Below are 7,500 nucleotides of genomic sequence, written 5' to 3' on the forward strand. Positions count from 1 at the left end.
AACGATCAGAAAACGCTTGAGGAACGACAGCGCAGGAATCACGAATGCTGGAACGCGCTCTCCGGCTCGCTCCCAGCATGCTGATTCCGACGGTGGAGGGTGGGGGTAACGGGTTAGGGGGTGGGGGGGGGGTTGAGGGGAAGGGTGCGTTTAGAGGAAGGGTAAGGAGGGTGGGGTGTGGATGGGGGAGGGGTGTGTGTGCGTTGAGGGGAAGGGTGTGGAGGGTGAGGAGGAGGGGGTGGGGGGCGTGGAAGGGGAGAGGCAAGTGGGGTGATGGGGTGGTGAGGGGAGTAGGATGTGTGTGTGTTAGGGAGGGTGTGTGTGTAGGGAGGGAGGGGTATGGAAGGAAGGAGGGAGAAGAGAGGGGTATATGGAGGAGAGAGGGAGGGAGGGGAGAGGAGCTGTAAGGGGAGAGGGGTGGTGAGGGGAGAAGGGTGGATGGGGGAAGGGTGTGGATAGAGAGGGAGGGCGGTGGTAGGAAGGGAGGTGTTTTGGATAAAAGGCATAGGGAACTGTAGGGGGTGGAGGAAGTGGGGGAGGAGGAGGAGGAGGAGGAGGAGGGGAAGGAGGAGGAGGAAGAGGAAGAGGAAAAGGAGTAGGAGTAGGAGTAGGAGGAGGAGGAGGAGAAGGAGGAGGGGGAGGGGAGGGGGAGGGATAGGAGGTAGAGGATGAGGATGATTAGGCAGAGAGTCAAAGAGAGAGAGAGAGAGAGAGAGAGAGAGAGAGAGAGAGAGAGAGAGAGAGAGAGAGAGAGAGAGAGAGAGAGAGAGAGAGAGAGAGAGAGAGAGAGAGAGAGAGAGAGAGAGAGAGAGAGGAGAGAAGAGAGAGAGAGAGAGAGAGAGGAGAGAGAGAGGAGAGAGATAAGAGAGAGAGAGAGAAGAGGAGAGAAGATGGAAGAGATGAGAGAGAGAGAGAGAGAGAGAGAGAGAGAGAGAGAGAGAGAGAGAGAGAGAGCGGGAAGAGGGTAGGGGGGAGGGGGATAAGAGGGAGAGGAGGGGAAAAATAAAGTCAAGGTCAGGAGGTGAGCATAAAGATTACTTAGAATTCGCAATGAATTTAATAAGGCATAACTTTATCTTTTCCACTTTCATTAAAACGAAGGAATTTCACGTCCAAAAGAAAAATACACATTCCTGTATTACTGAATATCCAAATTTAAGAAAAAAGAAAAAAAAAAAGAAAAAGAAAATTCGTGGAAACAATATGATTCAACATGGTTTCATTAAACTAATTAACCGCGTGTCCTGAAAAAAACACAGATATTATTCATCGTTTTAAAATTAACACAAGGAAAGCAGAGAAAAATGTGTATAATGAAACAATGCAAAGCCATCTAACCTATATTTCCAACAAGAAGAGTAAAACAAAAGAAACACACAATCATATCATAATGTCATGTCATATACTGTCTACGCATGACCTTTAGACGAAGCAAATCAGCTGGAAATCAGGACCCAATGACCCATGACTGACCTCGCCTGACCTCGCTCTGTCTGCACCAATCAGCTAATGGCATCTTGCAGGATTAGGCACATTGTGAAGCAGTAAGATAGTTTAAGGTGGGGGTGGGTGTGGGGTGAGGGTGGGTGTGGGGTGAGGGTGGGGTGGGGGGCTAGTAGTGGGGTAAAGGGGATGAGGAGGGGGATGGGGGAAGGGGGAGGAATGGGGGGGGATAGATAATGAGCGGGGTTGGATATTGAGGGATTCTTCTGAGGCGGTGGGAGATAGGGGGGGGGGGTGCAGGAGAAGAGAGAGGGGTGCTGAGTGGAAAGGGAGAGGGCGAAGGAAGGGCAGAGGGAGGAAGGGGGAGAAGGAGGGGAAGGCGCGGTTTGGTAAGGGAAAGAACGAAGTAGAGAGGGAGGAAGGAGGGAAGGATGGAGTGAGTGAGTGAGTGAGGGAGGGACGGAGAGAAAGGGGGGGGGGGGAAGGGAGCGGCGTGGAAAGGGAGAGAGCGAGGGAGGGAGGGAAGGAGAAAGGGAAAAGGTATTGAGGTAGGGAGGGAAGGAAGGATTGTGGGAGGGAGAGAGGGAGGGAGCATAAGAGAGGGAGAGGACATTGGGAAGGATGGTGGAGGAGGGATAAGGCGGCGGGATAGAGAGTGGTTAGGGGGGGAGACAGGGAGGAGAATAGGAGGGAGAGGGAGGGAAGGGGAAAGGAAAGAGGGCGGGATGAGAGAGAGAGAGGGAGAGGGAATAGTGCAGGAAAGGGGTGGGCTATAGAGAGGGAAAAAAGGGGAAAGGAGGAAGGTGTTGATGGGGAGGGGGAAGAGGGTGGGAGAGGTGGAGGAGAGGGACGGATGGAGGAGAAAAATGGAAGAGGTATTAGCTGGAAAGACCAAAAGATGAGTCTTTAATTTGTTTCACTATAGGAATCAAATGAAATATGTGATAGAAATAAAGGTAATGGAAAAAAGGGGGCAAGCTATAATAAAGAAAAGGACAAAAGGAAACAAAAATAAATGAAAGCGAAAAGCAAACACTAAATTCTTAATGATTCTCAGATCAAACCGATAGACTAAAACTCTAAAGTCTAATTTTAAAGTTAGACTAATATGATTGATCAAAACTCCCAAGTTTAAGCTGAAGTTTGATCTGTAGATTTCAAATACTTGTATCTTACAGTTTACGAGTAATATCTCCTTTAAGGTTCACAGCCTATCAATTTTATCGGATCATAAAGGATATTTCATTCAAGACAATTTCTTTTTTATATTCTATTGTATTATGACTATGAGTATCATAAATGATTTCATGCTTTTTGTATGGATAAAATGATCCTTAATTGCAAGCCCACTTTGATACAATGAAAAGTAAAATTATCAACAACAGATACAAAAAACAAACAACCAATAAAACAACAACAACTACAGAACGCACAATATTATTTCAAACTGTCAAACTGGTATAAAAAATGATTATTCTTTTCATGCAGTACATATAGTATAAACGTTTCAAAAAGGTAAACGTAAAACAGAAAAAAAAGTGAACGATGATATACTCGTTCGCTCTTAGTGCGTGTCCTCTTAAACATACATATGCATTCTCATACATTTATTTATGTCCCGAGTTTGCGATCGTGTCTCTTAACTCTCTGTTCCCATGGTCCTATTTGTCTGGCTCTGTTAGGAACTATTCTGTCTCTCACTGTCTATCTGTCTAGCTCTCTGTCAGTCTGTCTATAAGTCTGTCTGTCAGTCTCTCCTTCTCTCTCTCTTTTCTCACTCTTTCGGTCTTGCTCTCGCTCTCTCTCTCTATTTCCCTTTCCTCTCGCAATCAAATTCACACACACACACACACACACACACACACACACACACACACACAAATGCAAACACACACAGTAATAACATATCACACCGAATACTTCGCCTTTTCCATCCTGTCTAGCGAAGCAATTTCTTCAATATGCGCAATCCATACCATCGTTATTAAGCTTATTTTGGTATTTATTGCAGACCCACACAGCAGCTGTGCTTTATTCAGGGCTTTGTACATCGGACCTTTCTCCTCCTCAAGTTCTTGTCGCAGTTCGTGATTCCTCTAATTTGATGACATTTTGTTTTTGTTGTTGTATCTGTCTGTGTTTTCTTTTTTTTTTTTTTTTTTTTTTTTTTTTTTTTTTTTGAGGGGGGGGTCTTTTTCTTCGTCTTGTTTTGCATCGTTGGTCTTATGCTTTTTCAGCGATGTGATTGTTTTAGATATTACTTGTTCCACTTTTTTCCTTATTCTTTTCCATCTTCTTCTCCAGTTTAATCATCATCCTTATCTCCTTTTTTTTTCTCTTTCATTTTCCTCCTCCTCCTCTTTCTCTTCCTCCTCCTTCCTTCACCTACTCCGTCTCCTCATCAACATCCCCATCATTACCACCTATTTCTTCTTCTTCTTCTCCTCCTCCTTCTTCTTCTTCCTCATCATCATTACCTTCTTCTTCTTCTTCTTCTTCTCTCCATGACTCTTCTTCCGGTATCAATTTTTCTGTCAATCGGCGGCCATACCGTCGCCTTACGAGACTATTTATCAGGGTTTTATGCTCTCTGCGTGACCTTTCCTGTCTCCATTTAAGGTCATCTCCTCTTCTTTTTCGTTTCTTGGGAAATTTCTTCTTACTCTTTTTTTCTCAGAAATTCTATTCCGAACCAAGATATATCTCAGTTCTTAATTAAGGATTCAAGTAGTCTCATCCTGGCTGGCATTCACCACATTCCCACTCATTCTTCGTTAATTATTTCCACATTCAACATGAGTTTACCTTAGACCTTAAGAAGTTCTCGCAAGGGAACTCCTTTCACATCCAACATCAAATTCCACATCCAACACAACCTCCTATTCCGCTCACTCTACGCTACCTCACCCACACATTCAAGACATTCACTCGACATCCAACCTAAAGCCGCCCACCATTCAACTCAAACTCAACATCCGTCGCAACTTCTTTCCACATCCAACCTGCTCTCCCTCTACATCCAACCCGCCCTTCTCCACATCTAACCCGACATCCCTCCACATCTAACCCCCCTCCTCCACATCCCACCCACCCTCCTCCACGTCCCACCTGCCCTCCCTCTACATCCCACCCATCCTCCCTCCACATCCAACCCGCCCTTCTCCACATCTAACCCTACATCCCTTCACATCTAATCCCCCCTCCTCCACATCCCATCCGCCCTCCTCCACATCCAACCCGCCATCCCTCCACATCCAAACCGCCCTCCCTCCACATCCCACCCATCTTCCCTCCGCATTCCACCCACCCTCCTCCACATCCCACCCATCCTCCTTCCACATCCAACCCGTCCTCCCTCCACATCCCACCCGCCCTCTCTCCACATCCCACCCATTCCTCCCTCCACATCCCACCCCCCCTCTCTCCACATCCCACCCATCCTCCCTCCACATCTAACCCATCTTCCCTCCATATCCAACCCATCTTCCCTCCACATCCAACCCCCCCTCCCTCCATATCCGACCCATCTTCCCTCCACATCCCACCCCCCTCTCCCTCTACATCCCACCCATCCTCCCTCCACATCCAACCCATCCTCCCTCCACATCCAACCCCCCCTCCCTCCACATCCAACCCATCTTCCCTCCACATCCCACCCGCCCTCCCTCCACATCCCGTCCACCCTCCCTCCACATCCAACCCCCCCTCCCTCCACATCCAACCCATCCTCCCTCCACATCCAACCAATCCTCCTCCACATCCAACCCCCCCTCCCTCCACATCCAACCCATCTTGCCTCCACATCCAACCCATCCTCCCTCCACATCCAACCCCCCCTCCCTCCACATCCCACCCATCCTCCCTCCACATCCAACCCCCCCTCCCTACACATCCAACCCATCCTCCCTCCACATCCAACCCCCCCTCCCTCCACATCCAACCCCCCCTCCCTCCACATCCCACCCATCCTCCCTCCACATCCAACCCCCCCTCCCTCCACATCCCACCCATCCTCCCTCCACATCCAACCCCCCCTCCCTCCACATCCAACCCATCCTCCCTCCACATCCAACCCCCCCTCCCTCCACATCCAACCCCCCCTCCCTCCACATCCAACCCATCTTCCCTCCACATCCAACCCATCCTCCCTCCACATCCAACCCATCTTCCCCCCACATCCAACCCCCCCCTCCCCCCCCACCGTGACCCTTGACCTTAACAAGCTCTCCCAACCCATCCGCAAGTTCTCTCGCACTGCCTCTCACCGAATACAATTTTCATAAACCAACAGTCGGAATTCAGTTCACTTACACACAGCTATCTGATAGATGGAAAGGAAAGGGGAGTAAAGGGTTTCTTCTTCTTTTTTTCATTTCCTTTTTCTTTTTGTATGATTCTCTCCTATTTTGTTTAACTATTCTTATATACTTTTGTTTTTTGTTTTACCCTATTCATTTTGTTTCGTCTTTTTTTTTTCTTTCTCTTACTCTCATATCTTTCTCCATTATTTCCCTACATTTCTGTCTCTGTTTCCATTTCTCTCTCTCCCTTTCTCTCGCTCTTTATTCTCCTATCTGTCTCTTTCCCCCCCCCCTTCTCTCTCTCTTTCTATTTCTCTCTTCTCTCTCACTCTCTCTCTCTTTCTCTTTCTCATCACTTTTTATTTTATTTTATTATTATCATTAAAAAAATCTTTTACGAGTATCATCACAATCATGAAAAAAAAAACAAAAAAAAAAACGGACAATTATAGCGGAAGATATCTTCCCATGCCATTGAAATGATAACAACAACAGCAGAAAATTGACAGTGAAAACAACGAGAACAACAACAAAATCAAAATAGAAGAATAATAACAACAAAGGTACAACAGGACAAGAATAACAGCTATATCAAAGTGACACTAAAATATAATCTGTTTTATCTGATCTGTCCTCAAGGTATCAATGATGTGGCATTTGCGGACATCACTGGTTCATGATTGACTGAAAATCAATGTGTCGGACATCGCTGGTTAATTGTGATAGGTATTCATTCTATTAATTCAGTGACATACTTCATATAGATATTCAAAGAACCATTCTATGAATATAGAACACACCCACACCCGCACACCCACACCCACACATACATACATACATATATATATATATATATATATATATATATATATATATATATATATATATATATATATAAATATATATATAATATATATATATATATATATATATATATATATATATATATATATATATATATATTATATATATATATATATATAGTATTCGTTCATTCATTTATATGCATATACTGTATATATATATCCCAAACAGGCTTATTTCCAATGAGGCTATGCAGTACAATTACACGGAAGGTAAGCTAGTCTAAAGGCACACAGACAAACACCAGACTTTTAATAATTCATCTTCTCTTATTTTGATATTCACATATATAGATTTTATCTCGATAAGTAACTATATGTGAATTACATAGGTAATATGCAAAGTAAAGCTGCATTATAACCAGTGCAATGGCGGGAAGGAGAGAGACAATAAAAATGTTGCTGGTGTTCGCTATAACATTGATGCCAACTTCGATTATCAGATGAATGTTATTTCGAATACTGCAATTTACGTAGAGTGAATTATCAAAATCTCTTTTATTTGCACAAACACTGCCAGATGTCATTTTATATACTTATACAATGAGATCGAGAACATCCATTCAAAGCCCGTTATGCGTTTAGAATCTTTGGTGCAGTGTTGTCTTTATGAACTTACGTCACAATATCGGTGTAAATTGACATGTTTGGGATTTATATATGAATGCGTAAAGGTTATTTGAATATATACGTATCTAAATATATGAACGAATCTATACCTTCAATATTTGTCATAAATAATTAAATACATCCAATCAAGGGTCAGTGGGGTACAATATTACATATAGCTGAGACACGGTATCAAGATAACGGAGTGAGGGTGATTGTATTTATGGGGGAAGTTCGTGAGGGGGAGGGGGGGGGGGCGCAAGGGATAGGGAGGAAGTGCAGGG

General features: G+C 44.8%; 1 protein-coding gene across 1 annotated transcript in view; it reads left to right on the forward strand.

Moving 5' to 3' along the window:
* Positions 1-7,500, forward strand: part of LOC147470367 (centrosomal protein of 104 kDa-like) — a 72,002-nt gene that overhangs the window by 51,102 nt on the left and 13,400 nt on the right. The gene's annotated exons all lie outside the window — the stretch shown is intronic.

Source organism: Penaeus japonicus, unplaced genomic scaffold (assembly GCF_977035675.1).
Source record: "Penaeus japonicus unplaced genomic scaffold, GWHDUDI00000001_assembly GWHDUDI00000015, whole genome shotgun sequence".
NCBI lineage: Eukaryota > Metazoa > Arthropoda > Malacostraca > Decapoda > Penaeidae > Penaeus > Penaeus japonicus.